At 45.9% G+C, this 15,250-nt stretch overlaps 1 protein-coding gene across 1 annotated transcript in view; it reads right to left on the reverse strand.

Annotated features, from left to right (window-relative positions):
* HNRNPLL (heterogeneous nuclear ribonucleoprotein L like) overlaps positions 1-15,250 on the reverse strand; it is a 1,042,368-nt gene that overhangs the window by 781,710 nt on the left and 245,408 nt on the right. The window lies entirely within an intron of this gene.

A 15,250-nucleotide genomic window follows, 5' to 3' on the forward strand; every position in this document is an offset into this window, starting at 1 on the left:
AGAAAGGAGAGAAAAGCCTGAAAGATGGTTTTGGAGGACCAGTACTGTATGGTCTTAAGAAGCATTCTTCCATGAAGAGAGAAAAGGTCTGTCCAAGCCAGGGGGAAGGAGGGAGGGTCGCAAGAAAGAAGGCGAGAGAAGACAACTAACATGGAACGTTATGGTAGGTACATAACTTCTCAATGTTAAGTTGTCAATCTCGCCTTCATTCTTGCTTGATGGGACCGTCCTAGCACCTCTATCCTGGGTGGCTCAATGGAACAGACTCTTGAGAACTGTAGAGCCAAAACTGGCTCTGTCCCTGGAGGCCAAATCCAATTTGTAATGAGAAACAAAGGTATGAGGAGTGGCCCAAGTGGCTGCTGCACAAATAGTGTCTAATGGAAGTCTAGCTTGAAAAGCTGTGGAAGTGGCTAAGCTTCTGGTTGAATGCGCTTTAGGTTTCGAGCACAGCTGTTTTCCCCTGAGCTGATAAATTTCGGAGATGACAGAAGAAAGCCATCTAGATAAGGTCACTTGAGACAGGAAGGCCTTTTTTGTTATCAGCATAAGAAACAAAGAGCTGATCGGATTTCCTGAATTGTTTTGTTCTGTCCAAATAATATCTGAGTTGGCGGTGAACATCAAGATAATGTAACTTTTGTTCCGATCTGTTTGAGTAGTTTGGGAAAAATACAGGAAGATCAATAGCCTGATTCAAATTACTCTGAGGCGACCTTAGGCAAAAAGGTCGGATTAGTTCTCAATGATACTCTGTCTTTGTGGAAGACTAAATAGGGGGGGTGAACAGAGAGAGCATGAAGTTCAGATACCCTCCTAGCCGAAGTAATAGCAACCAGGAATAAAGTTTTCCATGAAAGAAATTTCAGGGAACATGAAACAGCTGGCTCGAAGGGAGGAAGAATCAAGGATGTCAGCACTAAATTTAGGTCCCATTGAGGAGGAGGACTCCTGATTGGAGGTTTCAGGAGAAAAATTCCTTTTAAGAAGGCTCTACAAAGCCTGTGGGACATAATGTTGTGATCTGCGAACCAGACATGAAAGTTCGAGATAGCAGCCAACTGAACTTTGACTGTGGAGGAAGAGGAGCCCGCGTGAAAGATTTCCGCTAAGAAATCCAAAACTGCTTGTACTGGAGCAGTAAAGGGATCAATATTTTTGGCTTTTGCCCAACAAGAAAAACGTTTCCATTTGCTAGTATAAATCCTCCTAGTAGAGGATTTTAAGGAAGCTACTATGATGTCTCTAACAGGATTAGAGATCATAGGAAGCCTGGCTAAGGAAGGAAGTGGAGCAACCATGCTGTGAGGTTGAGAGAAGGGATAGCCCGGTGCAGCTGACTCGATTGGTGAATCAGAAGGTCTGGCACTGGGTCCAGATGCCACGGCTGCACCAAAAGGTGACGATGGAGGAATGGAAACCAAATCTGTCGAGGCCAATAGGGAACAATGAGAATCATTTTGGCTCTCAAAACGGTGGCTTTCTGGAGTACTTGTGGAATCAGAGGAAAAGGAGAAAAGGCATAAAGAAGTCCCTGGGGCCAATCCTGGGTTAGAGCGTCTCTGGGGGGATGGCCTGGCAGTGGGAAGAGAGAAAAGAAGTCTGGGCATTTGCCGTTTTGGGGAGTAGCAAAAAGATCACAACATGGGCGGCCCCATTCTAGAAAAATCTCCTCCACTATAGATTGTTTGAGAGACCACTCGTGAGGCATGAGAATAGCTCTGCTCAATCTGTCCGCTAAAATGTTGGTTTTCCCAGGGATATGCGTTGCTACCAGAAACCGATTTGAGGAGATCGCCCAATGCCAAAGTCTGAGAGCTTCTCGACACAAGGGGTAGGACTTGGTTCCGCCCTGTTTGTTGATATACCATACTACAGACATGTCTGTGTGGACTGCAATTGTCCCCAAGGGAAGAAAGTCGTTGAGGGCTTGCAACGTTAAAAGCACTGCTCTCATCTCTAGGACATTTATGTGCAGGTGGTATTCGAACGGTTGCCACGTCCCATGAACCATCCTGCCCTGATAATGACCCCCCCCCCACCCGATCAGGGAGGCGTCCGTAGTGACAGTAGCTACCGGGGCTGGGGGTACAAAGGGTCTGCCTTGGTGAATCTGGGGAGAAGTAATCCACCATGAAAGATGATTCCTGCAAATTCGTGTCACCAGTATTTGGTGACGCATAGGAAGTTGTTGGTAAGACCACTGAGTGAACAACATCCACTGAAGCAGGCGCATATAGAAGCGGGCCAGGGGAAGAAGGGTAATGGCCACAGCCATGAGGCCCAACACCTTTAGAACCATTCTGGCTTGTACTTTCTTGCTGGCTAGGATGATCCTCACGTGACTTTGTATATCTGAGATTCTTTGGTCTGTGAGGGTAGCTGACATCCGAACAGTGTTTAAGTTTGCGCCTATGAAAGTAATAGACTGGCAGGGCAATAAGGAGGATTTTTCGTAGTTGATCGAAATTCCCAATTGAGTGCAAAGATTTATTGTGTAATCCCTGGCTTGAAGAAGTTGATCCCTGGTGGTGGCTGAAAGGAGCCAGTCGTCGAGATACGGAAACACCTGGAATCCTTGATGTCTCAGGTGAGCCGTGACCACTGCCATACATTTGAACACTCTGGGGGCTATAGTGAGACCAAAGGGCAGGGCTCTGAATTGGAAATGACTGGACCCCAGCCGAAAGCGGAGAAACCTTCTGGAGTGCCTGTGAATTTTTATGTGATAGTACGCATCCTGAAGATCTATTGAGCACATCCAGTTGTCCTTCTCTAGGAAGGGCAGAATTGACTGAAGTGTGACCATTTGGAATCTTGTCTTTCTCAGACTTGTTGAGTCTGCTGAGATCCAATATTGGTCTCCAGCCTCCCGTCTTTTTGGGGACCAAAAAGAACCTTGAGTAGATTCCGGGCTCTGAATGGTCTGTTGTAACTGGCTGAATGGCTCTTTTTTGTAGAAGTTTTAATACTTCTAACTCTGCAATTTCCCTTAGACCGGGTGGTACATCTGGAAGGGAATTTGAGTGAGAGAAAGGACTTTCCTCGAAAGGAATTTTGTAACCCTCGGATATGATCGACTGTACCCATCTGTCTTGAGTGAGGGAATGCCAGGCTTCTGGGTACAGCGATAGTCTTCTCCCAACTGCCTCCAAGGATGGACAGTCGGGCAACATCTCAGGGATGCTGAAAGGGCTTGTCAGAGAGAGGCTCTCTGCTTCCCTGGTTTTGTGGACCCCCTCTGCCTCTAGAGCGTCTGTTATTGTTACCCCCTCTGCCTCTAGGGGTAAACTGACCACGTGTATCCGGCGTGACTCCTTGGGATTTGCGGAACCACATTTTGCCACCCTTCTGTCCTTTAGGGTAAGGTCTAGAAGGGGTGGAAAAACGGACCCCTACGGCAGAAAGAGTCTTGCCGTCCTGCTCACACCTGGTCAATGTATCCTTCACTTGAGGGCCAAACAAAGCTGACCCATCAAAGGGAGAGTTTGTGAAGGACGCCTTAAAGGGATCTGCAAAATTACAGAGCCGCATCCAGGCTTGGCGTCTAAGAGCCACACCTGTACCTGCGGCCCTACTCGCTCCATCTGCTGCATATGATATCAGTCGCATGGAGGAGTTAGCAATAGAATTAAGGGTTCCTAGCTGCGAAGCAATTTTTTCTTGAGCCCCTGCAGCTGTGGGATCCTGTACTACTTCACCTAGCTCCTTAAGGATGTCCCTTTGGAGTCTGGTGAAGCGACATAAGTAGTTCAGCGAGCGCATAGCAAAGGTCGCTGAAGAGAACATCCGCTTACCATACCTATCCATGGTCCTAGAGTCCTTATTAGGAGGATGGACAGGTACGGAAGGCTCTGCAAGTTCCTTCTTAGTGGCAGCCACCACCACCATGGCATCAGCAGGGACACCTTTCGTAAGGAATTGTTTATCCGAAGGGGCAGCAATAAATTTAGACGGCCTCCTAGGAACGGGCTCTACAGAGTCAGGAGCAGCCCAAGCCTTTCGAGCAATAACCTGCATAAGGGGGTCGAAAGGCGGAGACACCCAGGAGGTGGAGGGCCGAGATCCAAACGCCTCTAGGTATACCAACTCATCCTCAGAGGGATTATTGGAGGGCCAGTTTCCCCTCTGTTTAAGGAGTTCTAGGATGTCTGAAAAGGAGACATCCTCAGAGGGGATCTTGGGGATCCCTCCGACTCATCTAAGTCGGTATCTGAAGTGATAGACTCAGGGGAGTCTATGTGTTTCCTCTTACAAGTCCTCTTACGCGGAGGATCCCCTGACTGATCAGGAGAATCCTTGGAAGAGGGGGTTCTTCCCAGTGGGGAAACCTGAGGCGGAGGATCTCTGGGTCCGGGAGCAAGAGAGATGGCAGAGATATCGACAGGCACCGTAGAGGGAGGAGCTAAGGGAACAGACTGCTGGCTGAGTCCAGTGGCCAGCACACTCTTCATCACCTCGAAGGCTCCCCTCCCAGGGAGGTCCGAGAGAACCCGTTCCGAAGAAACCGGAACTCCAGGGCCCACCGAAAGGGAAGGCTCCGAGGCAGATGTCGGAGCCGAGCTCACCAAGGCCGAGGCTCCAAGGGGAAGAGTGGGGTCGGACAAGGGTCTGATGGCACTCACCCCCTCGGAGGAGACCAGGGAAGCCCGACCACCGAATCCCTCTAAGGAAGGTCTCGAAGAGGAGATAAGAGTAGATGCTGAGGGAGCAGAAGGGGGGGGGGTATCTGCCCCTCAGCTATAGCAGAAATTATTCCCGAAGACTCCAGCTCCAAACTCTGAGGTAGAGTCGAAGGAGGAACTGCAAGAGGGTGTGGACTAATAGTCGTCTGTTGAGACGGACTATGTAGCTCTGGACCAGTGCCTGTGATTTCAATAATCTACTGACCACCCTCTCTAAAACATGGTCAGAAAGCCTGGATGACCTAGATGATCGGCTCCGATGGCTCCGTTCCGAGAGGAGAGGTGAGGCCGGAGCCGAGAGTATCGGTTCCAAGGAAGGGGACCTGGACCTCTTCCTCGAAGGAACAATCGGAGCCGACGAAACCATAGATGCAGTCGGAGCCGAAGACTTTTCGGCACCGACAGAAGGTCTCGATGCATCGGCTCCGGCCGGAGCCGATACAGACATAAAAGTAAGGGTGTCGGAGCCGGTCGGCGCCGACACCAATGCCTGAGCCACATGGTGGTCGGAACCAGTCAGAGCCGACACCGATGTGACTGAACCAGTATCGGCACCGATAGCCATCGGTGCCGAAGGTTTGAAACCAGGATCGGCTCCAGCCGGAGCCGATCTCGACTCAGAAAGAGTCGGAACCGAGGCCGCAGGCTTAGACACAGAAGCCTGGGCCTTGGAAGACTTAGAAGTCTTGCTCGGAGCCGACTTAGCCGGAGAGCCCTCCGGTTTAAGAAGACCCCTTAAAATCAATTTATTTCTCCTCTCCTGCAGGACTGTCTGGCTAAAGGAATAACAAATCGCACAGGAGTCCTGCAGGTGGAGAGGTCCCAGGCAGTATAAGCAAGAAGTGTGACCGTCTGTCAGAGACATCTTCTGACAGCATGAGTCACACTTCTTAAAGCCTGAGACCCTTTCTTTGGACATAGTTGCAGAAACACACACAACACAGTCCCAAAGAACAAGTTATCCCAAAAAAAAATATTGATAACTAACCTCTCACACACACACACCCTAACAAGGGGGGGGGGGGGTGGGAGGGGAGAAGGCCTGACTAAAAAAATTAAGGAGCGAGGGAAATATCAGTCAGAAAAGGGCTTAATATAAACTAAAAATGTTAAATATAAAGTTTAAAGTGAAAAAGGGGCTAAAATAGTATTATGTAAAATACTTACCAGGAGCTGGTAAAAGGAGGACCTCATCAGCGAAGCGGCAAACGAGATCTGGGTACTTACCGCCTTGCATCATGGGATATGGGGCTGCCTCGAGCTGGTAAAAGTGACTCTCGAGCTTAGCAAGTGCCGAGTCGGAGCTGAGGATCGGCTCCGAACCCATCAAGCAAGAATGAAGGCGAGATTGACAACTTAACATTCTGTGTTTATCTCCTTTCATCCTTCAATGTGTATCCTCAGATCAGACTTCGGCCACTCTAGAATTTTGATCCAAAACTCAGGCTCCTCCCCTTAACCATAACTCCCCCCCACCTCCTGTCCCCAACATTACCTCAGATCAAGTTTGCCTGTAAACCCATTTGTCCAAATCTTAGGCACCTCAACCATAATCCTCTCCTGTTCCCAAAATTACCTCAGACAGAATTTGTCTGTAAATCCATAACAAAGAACATCCTATAAATAAAAGATTCCTTAATATTCTGCGTATACTCCATTCTGGAGCTGAAAGAGCATGTGTATGTATCGAGGAGATAGACAGTACTAGAAATCAAGACAGTGAACTCCAGAAAGGTGGGAGGGGGAAGGAGAGTGGGAAGCTGTAGAAAGACTGAAGCAGACACAGAAATATTGTTATCGTAAGTACATATCTCATTTCTGATGTAGTCTCTTCCATCTATTTCTCAACATATGGGACAGAGTCCCCAGCTAATGAAGTCTTGGGGTGATCTAAATAAAGGATGCTCCAGCAGACTGCTGACCTAAGGCATCTCTATCTCTGGAGAGCAAATCCAACTTATTAAAGTATGAACGTTGGACCAAGTTGCAGCAACACAAATATCAATGGAGGCACTTTAAAAAAGGAGGAAGATATAGATACAGATCTGGCTGAAGGAGCACTGATGGGTTTGGGCAAGGTGAGACCCTCCTCCTTGTATACATATCAGATCCAGCCAGATAACTTGTCCCAATTTAGCTTTTATTTATTTATTGCATTTGCTTACCGGGATAAGTCCACTGGGCCTAAAAGTGCCCATTTTCAGTGGAGGCTGGGGAGAAAAACTCATAGTTCAGTACTAGACTAACTGCCCTTGTGGGCCATTTCTAAGCCTAGCCAATTATCCCAAGTGAGAATCAAACCCTGCACCTTGTCTCCAAGGTAAAGCACCTTAACCATTATGCCAACCCCCCCCCCCCAACGAGATACAGAAAAAATATAAACATTAATTAGTACAGAAGCAGAAAAGTACAGTTTTGTACCTACAATAAATGTAGATGTCCGATAGACATGCAACTGCAGTCATAACATGAGGGTTGTCCTGCCTCAGGCAGCCCTCGGTCGGCCGGATTCCAAAGTCTGGGTCCGACGTCGGCTGATGTCGCATTTCTCTCCGACGTCAGAGCGGCTGGAGTACATAAGCATCAGCCGACGCCATTTTCTTCAGTGTTTCTTGCCCCAGATGCCAGGTGCCCTCCAAGGAAGGCTGTAATCAAATTGGAAGACAAAAACAGGATTCCAAACAAATAAATGAGCAATAAAACAAATACACCATAACAGATATCCCCAGCTAAGAGTAAGAGGGATAGGAGTGGACCCTAGGCATAGAGGGGTATGGAGGGAGGGAAAACCCAACTGCAGTTGCATGTCTATCGGACATCTACATTTATGGTAGGTACAAAACTGTACTATGTCCTTCAAGAATGCAACTGCAGTCATAACATGTGGGTAGAATACCATAGCTTAGCTGGGAGAGGAGGTATGCTCTAGGAAAGAGATGGTGTGGCAATCAAACCCTGCAGGACAGCCGAAGCAAAGCCTGCTCTGGATCTGGAATATAGAGGGAGATTGTAGTGTTTGGAGAATGTATGCACGGAGCTCCATGTAGCAGCTTCTAGAATGTCCTTGGTAGGCACCCCTCTTAAAAATGCTGTAGAGGTGGCTGTAGCTCTGGTGGAATGTGGTCTGATATAGGCTGGAACAGTCTTTCCATGAAAGGAATAACAGAATCTGATGCAATGTCCAATCCATTTAGAAATAGTCTGTTTTGAAATTGCTTTTCCTTGGACTGCAGGCGTAAGCTAAAAAGTTGTTCAGACTTCCTACTGGCCTTGGTTCTGTCCAGGTAGTATCGAAGTTGTCTGTGAATGTCCAAGGTATGCAAAAGTCTTTCCCCCTTATTCTCAGGATTGGGGAAGAAAGCAGGCAGATGAATGGCTTGATTTAAAGAAACCCTAGATACCACCTTTGGCATAAAAGTAGGGTTGGTCCTTAATGAAACCCTGTCTCTGTGGAAAATAATAAAGGGTGGTATTGCCATTAGGGCCTGTAGCTCCGAAACCCTTCTTGCTGAGGTAATTGCCAACAGGAAAGCTGTCTTCCATGAGAGAAATTGCAAGTCAACTGAAGCTGCTGGCTCAAAAGGAGGTAGTCAGTTTTTCTAAGACAAAATTGAGGTCCCAGGCTGGCACTGGGGCCTTTCTTGGTGGCTTAATGTTCTTGATTCCCCTGAGGAATTGTCTTAGTAAGAGGTGAGAGAAAACAGGAGGATCAGCGTTGTATCTAGCTGAAATAGCAGATGCATGTATCTTTATGGAAGAATATGAGAGGCCGTTCTTTAACTTATCTGCCAAATATTCCAAGATAAGTGGGATGTTCAGCAATGATGCATCATGTCCCTTGCTGGTATTCCAATTGCTGAATCTTTTCCACTTTGCTAAGTAAACCTTTCTGGTGGATGGTCTTCGAGCCTCTTAGTATCCGCTGAACTTCCTTGGAGAGAGATAAGCTGAAGTTATTTATGGGATCTCCCAGGCTGTTAGCTGCAGTGTCTGAAGGTTTGGATGCAGTGTTTCGAAATTGTGTTGAGTCAAAGTAGAGGCCACTGAGGGAGGGCCCACCTCCTGGTGTGACATATGCTCCGTAGTAGTGGGTACCAGTGTTGTCTTGGCCAATCCAGAGCTATTATGATTCCCTTGGGCTTCTCTGCTTTGATCTTTAGTAATACTGAGGTCATCAGTGGCAGAGGTGGGAATGCATAGATTGCTAGGGAGTTCCAGTTGAATGAGAGGGCATCTATTTTCCAAGCTTTTGGATGGTATGTCCTTGTGCAAAATTTTGGTAGAAGATGGTTGAGGTGAGAGGCAAATAGGTCCACTTCTGGCTTGCCCCATGTCGAAGTGAGTTGTCTGAAGGCCTTCGGATGTAACCTCCACTCGTGTGGATCTGTGAAATTCCTGCTTAGGCGGTCCGCCAACACATTGTCTTTTCCTGGAACAAACTGGGATTGTAACTGGATGTTTAGGCTCAGTGATTTCTCTGCAAAGGGGGTAAGAGTGGGTGCCCCCCTGCTTGTTTTATGTACCACATCACAGTGGTGTTGTCTGTCCGTATCATTAATGGCCTTGCTGGAGTTGGTGTTGAAAAGCCTCGATGGCATGCATTACTGCCAGCATTTCCTTTTGGTTTATATGCAGATGTGTTTCCTTTGGAGACCATTGTCCTTGTATACACCTGCCTTCCATGTGCGCCCCCCATCCAAGGTCTGAGGCGTCTGTAGTCATGGTCTGTGTTATCTGTGGTTTTTTGAATGACATACCTGTGTTTTCCTGGCTCACCGAGGCCCACCATAAGAATTCCTTTTGTAGGCATGGAATGAGTGGTATGATTGTCTCCAAGTTGTTGCTGTGTTGAGACCAAATGCTTTTTAGGTACCATTGAAGCTTTCTTATGTGTAGTTTTGCTAATGGAACCAATAGAATGCAGGATGCCATGTAACCCAGGGCCTGTAGGAATCTTCTTGCAGTCATCTGGGTGAGTTTTGCTAAACCTTTGAAGTAATGAGTTAACTTCTCTTGCTTGTCTTCTGTCAGGTAAGCCATCTGAGAGGCTGTGTCTAGTTTGGCTCCTAAGAAGATCATTTGCTGGGATGGCTGCAGTCTTGACTTTTGGAAGTTGACTGTGTATCCCAGAGCTTGAAGTAATCGTATGACATAATCCAGGTTTTTTGCCAACATCAATTTGTCGTCCGCTTGTATGAGGCAGTCGTCCAGGTATGGGTAAATTTGTATACCCTGGAGCCTGCAATGAGCAATTACTGAAGCCAGGCATTTTGTAAATACTCTGGGCAGTAGATAAGCCAAATGGCAATGCTGAGAATTGATAATGCTCTGGCCCTGCAAGAAATCTGAGGTATCTTCTGCAGCTGTGTCTGATAGGGACATGCAGGTATGCCTCCTTGAGGTCCAGAGTAATCAGCCACGACTCCTTGCCCAGCATGGGAAGGAGTTGCTGTAGAGTCAGCATTTTGAACTTTGGTACTATGAGAAAGGTGTTTAATGTGGACAAGTCCAGTATTGGTCTCCATTGAGATTCTTTTCTTGGAACAAGGAACAGTCTTGAGTAAAACCCCTGTTCTTGTTCTTGTTGTGGAACTCTTTCTATTGCTTTCATTCGAGTCAGCAGAGTGATTTGCTTGATAGCCTCTGCCCTTTGATTTTGTGGTAGGTTTGGCATGCCTTGTTTTCTTGGTAAGGTATGAAAATGAAACCTGTACCCTCTGTCTACAATGTCCAAAATCCATTTGTCCTTTGTCAGTCTGTGCCAGTTTTCTGCAAACACAGATAATTTCCCGCCCAAGGGAGCTTCTAGTTGTTCCCTGGTAGGCGGTAGAGGAAAGTCATTGAGTTTGTGGTTGTTGGGCAGGTGAAACCCCTGCGTCACTTCTTTGGTTTCCTGGCTGCCATTGTCGTCCCCTGTAAGGGCCTCTGTATTGGCCTCTTCCTCGGCCATGTCTGTTCTTACCCCTTTGAACTATTCTGGATTAGGAAATGACCAGTTTTTTGAAGGCCAATTCCTACTGAATCTGGGGGGTTGAACCTGGAGGAAATCTTTCACAGTCTGAACTGATTTTGCTTTTTCTTCGATGGTCTTTAACACATCCTTAGCATTTGCACCAAAAAGCTTGTTCTTTTCCAAAGGTGCATCCAGAAGTTTTGCTTTTACATGATCTGGTAGAGGTTGATCTTTTAACCAAGCATGTCTACGAATCACTGCCCCTGTCATAGCTGCCCTACATGAAGCTTCCAGTGCATCATATCCACACTGCAGGAAGTGATTGCTTACTTGCTGAGTGTTATGTACAGCTTCCTGCAAAGTCTTCCTGTCTAAAGGATCAGGAGAAGCTAATGTTTTTTGTAAATCTTCTAAGAGATAATCCTGATATTGTAACATATGAAAAAGGCAATTTAAAGCTCTCATAGATAAGGTCGTGGATGTGTAAACCTTTTTGCCCCATCTCTCTAATGACCTTGCTTCCCTGTTGGAGGGCAAAGGATTTTTTGAGGTGAAGGCTGAAACTCCTTTAGGCCCCTGTGAAATAGTTTCCAAATCAGCAGTATGGGCCCTGAATAAATGGGAATGAGTTTCTGGGACCCTGTAATACCTGTCTGGCTTGGCTGGAGCAGGAGAAAGAGAATCAGGGGTAGCACTAGAGTCAGAATACAAATCATCCAGAACATCAAGTACAGGAGGAATAGCTAAGGGCCTGTGCTGAGGCTTCTTAAGGAAAGTCCTAAGGCGTTTCCTAGAATCAGAATATTCCTGACCCTGCCACTTGAAATGTTCCCTCATGGTGTGCAGAACTTCCCCAAAAGAAATATCCTCAGGAGGGGAGGCCGAAGAGATGGAATCTTCTGCATCAGAGTCCTCATAGGTCTGGAAGAGCTCTTCCTAGCTATCAGAGTGGACAGAGCCCTCACCTGAAGGAGTAGGGTCAGAGGGTTCAACCCGGGGCCTTTTATCAGGAGGAGGCTGGGATGCGCTCTCAGGATGGGCCTGTGAACCTCTAATCATGGAAATTAAATCAGCAGCCATGGACATAATTTGTGTCTCCGGAATCGGCTGAGGTAAGGATTTAGAAGTAATATGCTTTGTTTTGCTGGCTGCCTTAGCCCTAGTGTAGGCCTTAATAGACATGGCCATAGGAGGCCTGGCAGCTCCACGTGCAGGAGTGACCTTGTCTACAGCAATGGTCTCGGGCATTTCCTCTGTTTCGGTATCCGGAGGAAAGTCTATAACTGGCGGAGTAATGTCGGTAATGCGGTGTCTTCGGTTCGGAGCGGTGGAGAGACCGTCTCAGAGGGAACCGGAGCACTCGCGCTAGGTTTTGGCGTGGAGTCGGTGGTAGACGCGGGCCGAGGATGTCGGTCCCGGTCTTTTCGCTTTTTGGGAGTTTGCGATGTCGGAAGATCCGACGGTATGGTGTAAGCAAATTTATCGCTGAAAAAATCTTCAGCGAACTCCGCCCGGCGCCTGAGAGTGCGCTTGTTGAAGCGAGCACAGGCTACACAGGCCGAGACGTCGTGGTCTGGGCCCAGGCAAGGGAGGCAGTAAGAGTGGAAATCCTTATGAGGTATTTGTTTACCACAAAAAAGACAATTGTTAACTTTTTCAGTAATTTCTGACATCGGCTGAGGCAAGAAAAGGTCCCCAATGGGGTACTTAGCTTTTTTGATGACTTCGGTATCGTAAAATACAGGAGCTGACCGACCGGCACTTGCGAACTGCTTCTGCTTCGGGCACCGCGCGGCAAGAAAGACTGAAGAAAATGGCATCGGCTGATGCTTATGTACTCCAGCCGCTCTGACGTCGGAGAGAAATGTGACATCAGCCGACGTCGGACCCAGACTTTGGAATCCGGCCGACCGAGGGCTGCCTGAGGCAGGACAACCCTCATGTTATGACTGCAGTTGCATTCTTGAAGGACATCAGGGTTACAGATAGTAAATATAGTAACATATACAGAATATATACATAAAAACAGGAATCTAGTTTGCTTGATTACAGTAATATATACAGAAAATATACATTAAAGCAGAATCCAATGAATTCAGAGTGGTATAAACAGAGATCAGTATTATTGTACCAGTATCAACAAGTGAAGATAAAAATAAATATGGAGAAAATACCATCAGTCACTAGTAGCAAAAGACAAAGGAGTTTAGTAACCATATAAGGAGAGTGAAGAGGTTAGGTTATAGAGCAGGAACATAGCCAGGAAGAGTTGAGATGATTTTGAGAATGAAACCGTTGATCATACTTATCCAATATTCTTGGCATGGTGGAAATAAAAATGAAGTGGTCTAGGCACATTGTAAAAATGAATAGGACTGTAGAATACTGGAATAAAACTGGAAATAACCGGAAGAAACTGGAACGGCTGTCCATCTTTTAATTACTCAGAACTGTGCTGAACAAGTGCTACCCTCTCCTTTATGTGCTAAATTTTCTTGCACCTTTCAAGAGAAGTCTGCATATGCTGTAGTTCGGTTATGAATGTTTTATTATGTACAGTAGATGTACTCGTCAACAATATCAAAATCATATCTTACTATCTACAAACAGTTAAGTGAATAGAGAGTCACCGGAACCATGAAAATGAACTGGTTTAAAACTTATTTAATATGAAACATGCTTCAAAGTCACTAAAAACTCTAACACAAGTATAAAACACTTTCGCTCAAATGGTGTAGTGGTACATTGCTCTGACTATAATGTACAGGGTCCTACCTACGAAGCCCTTAGGCTTCATCAGGCAGATGTCAACATGATAAAAGCACTGTTTAAATACATTTTTCAAATCACATGACATAGGTTTATTGAATTTTAATTACTTATCTGTAAAGTTCTCTTAAATTGGGTTTTAAAGTGACCATACGATTCAGACCTCAAGAAATGCGAGCTTAGAGTCAATTTAAGTTCTTATTCAGTTCTAGGTTTAATGTTTCCTCCTCTTAGTGGTTCGTGTATTATACTTACATAAATTTAAAAGCATATGTACTGTCATTCTCTGTAGTATGCTTATGTGCATTTTTGATTACTTCTCTTGATATCAGATGCACGATTACTTATTCTCTCTTAATTTCTGGTGGTCATTCCTACATAATATGCCTCAGAATTTGCTACACTTCACTAGACAAAGCTGCATGTATGGCAATTACTATAAGCATAAAGTCTTTGCCATTTACAGAATATTTGAACATGTATATATACATACACACACGCCGCATTTATTACATTTAAAAGATCCCACATTTAGCACTACGAAATAATTGTGTGGTTAGCTGTTCTTTACATCTATTTTAAGCTGACATTTCTTTTAAAACTAAAGTTGGGTTTCTCATTCAGTACTGTTTTTTTAGTTCAGGTACATCCGTTAAGATTGGCCAATATTTATGTATTATTCGCTTAACTGTTGGCATGTTTTCATTATAAGTGAGCATACATCTTTGTGTATAGTACAGTTTTGTACCTACCATAAATGTAGATGTCCGATAGGAATGCATCTGCAGTCCTTACAAATGGGTTGTCCTGTCGTCAGGCAGCCCTTCGGTCGGCCGGATTCCAAAGTCTGGGTCTGGCCTCGGCTGGTGTCGCACTTCACCCGACGTCATAGCTGCAGTTACTCGGGTATAAAGGCATCAGCCGATGCCATTTTCCTCAGTGTTTCTTGCCCCAGATGCCAGGTGCCCTCTTGGAAGGCTAAATTTGGATAAATGCCAATGATTCCAAATAGTAGAGGGCAAACACAAAAAATAAGCATGTATGTACATATATACAAACAAATACACCATAATAGATCCCCCCCAAGCTAGCTGAAGGCTGGCAAATACCCTAGGAGTACCTCAGAGGGGAAGGTGGGTGGGTAATCCTGACTGCATATGCATTCCTATAGGACATCTACATTTATGGTAGGTACAAAACTGTACTATGTCCTTCAAGGATGCATCTGCAGTCCTTACAAATGGGTAGAATACCATAGCTAAACAAGGGGAGGAGGAAAGAGTAGAGATTATGGTGTAGCTAGGATCCCTTGCAAAACAGCAGTGGCAAAACCTGCTCGGGATCTAGAGTATAAAGGTAAATTGTAATGCTTGGCAAATGTATGCACGGAGGTCCAAGTAGCAGCCTCTATAAAGTCCTTGGTAGCCACTCCTCGTAAGAAAGCTGTGGTAGTGGCTGTAGCCCTTGTGGAGTGAGGCCTGATGTTCTCTGGAGTTTTCTTTCCATGGTAGGAGTAACAAAATCTAATGCAATTTCCTATCCATTTGGAGATTGTCTGTTTTGAAATTGGTTTTCCTTCCTTTCCTGTGGCATATGCTACCAGAAGCTGGTCAGTTTTTCTATTGGACTTAGTCCTGTCCAGGTAGTAGCGTAACTGTCTGTGTACATCCAAGGTATGCAAAAGTCTTTCTTCCCTGTTCTGTGGGTTTGGGAAGAATGTAGGTAGGTGGATAGCCTGATTTAATGACACTCTGGATACCACCTTAGGCATAAATGTAGGATTTGTTCTCATGGACACTATATCTTGATGGAAGATCAGGAAGGGTTGTACTGCCATTAATGC

This window comes from Protopterus annectens, chromosome 1.part2 (genome assembly GCF_019279795.1).
Source record: "Protopterus annectens isolate FY-2018-M chromosome 1.part2, PAN1.0, whole genome shotgun sequence".
Lineage (NCBI taxonomy): Eukaryota > Metazoa > Chordata > Ceratodontiformes > Protopteridae > Protopterus > Protopterus annectens.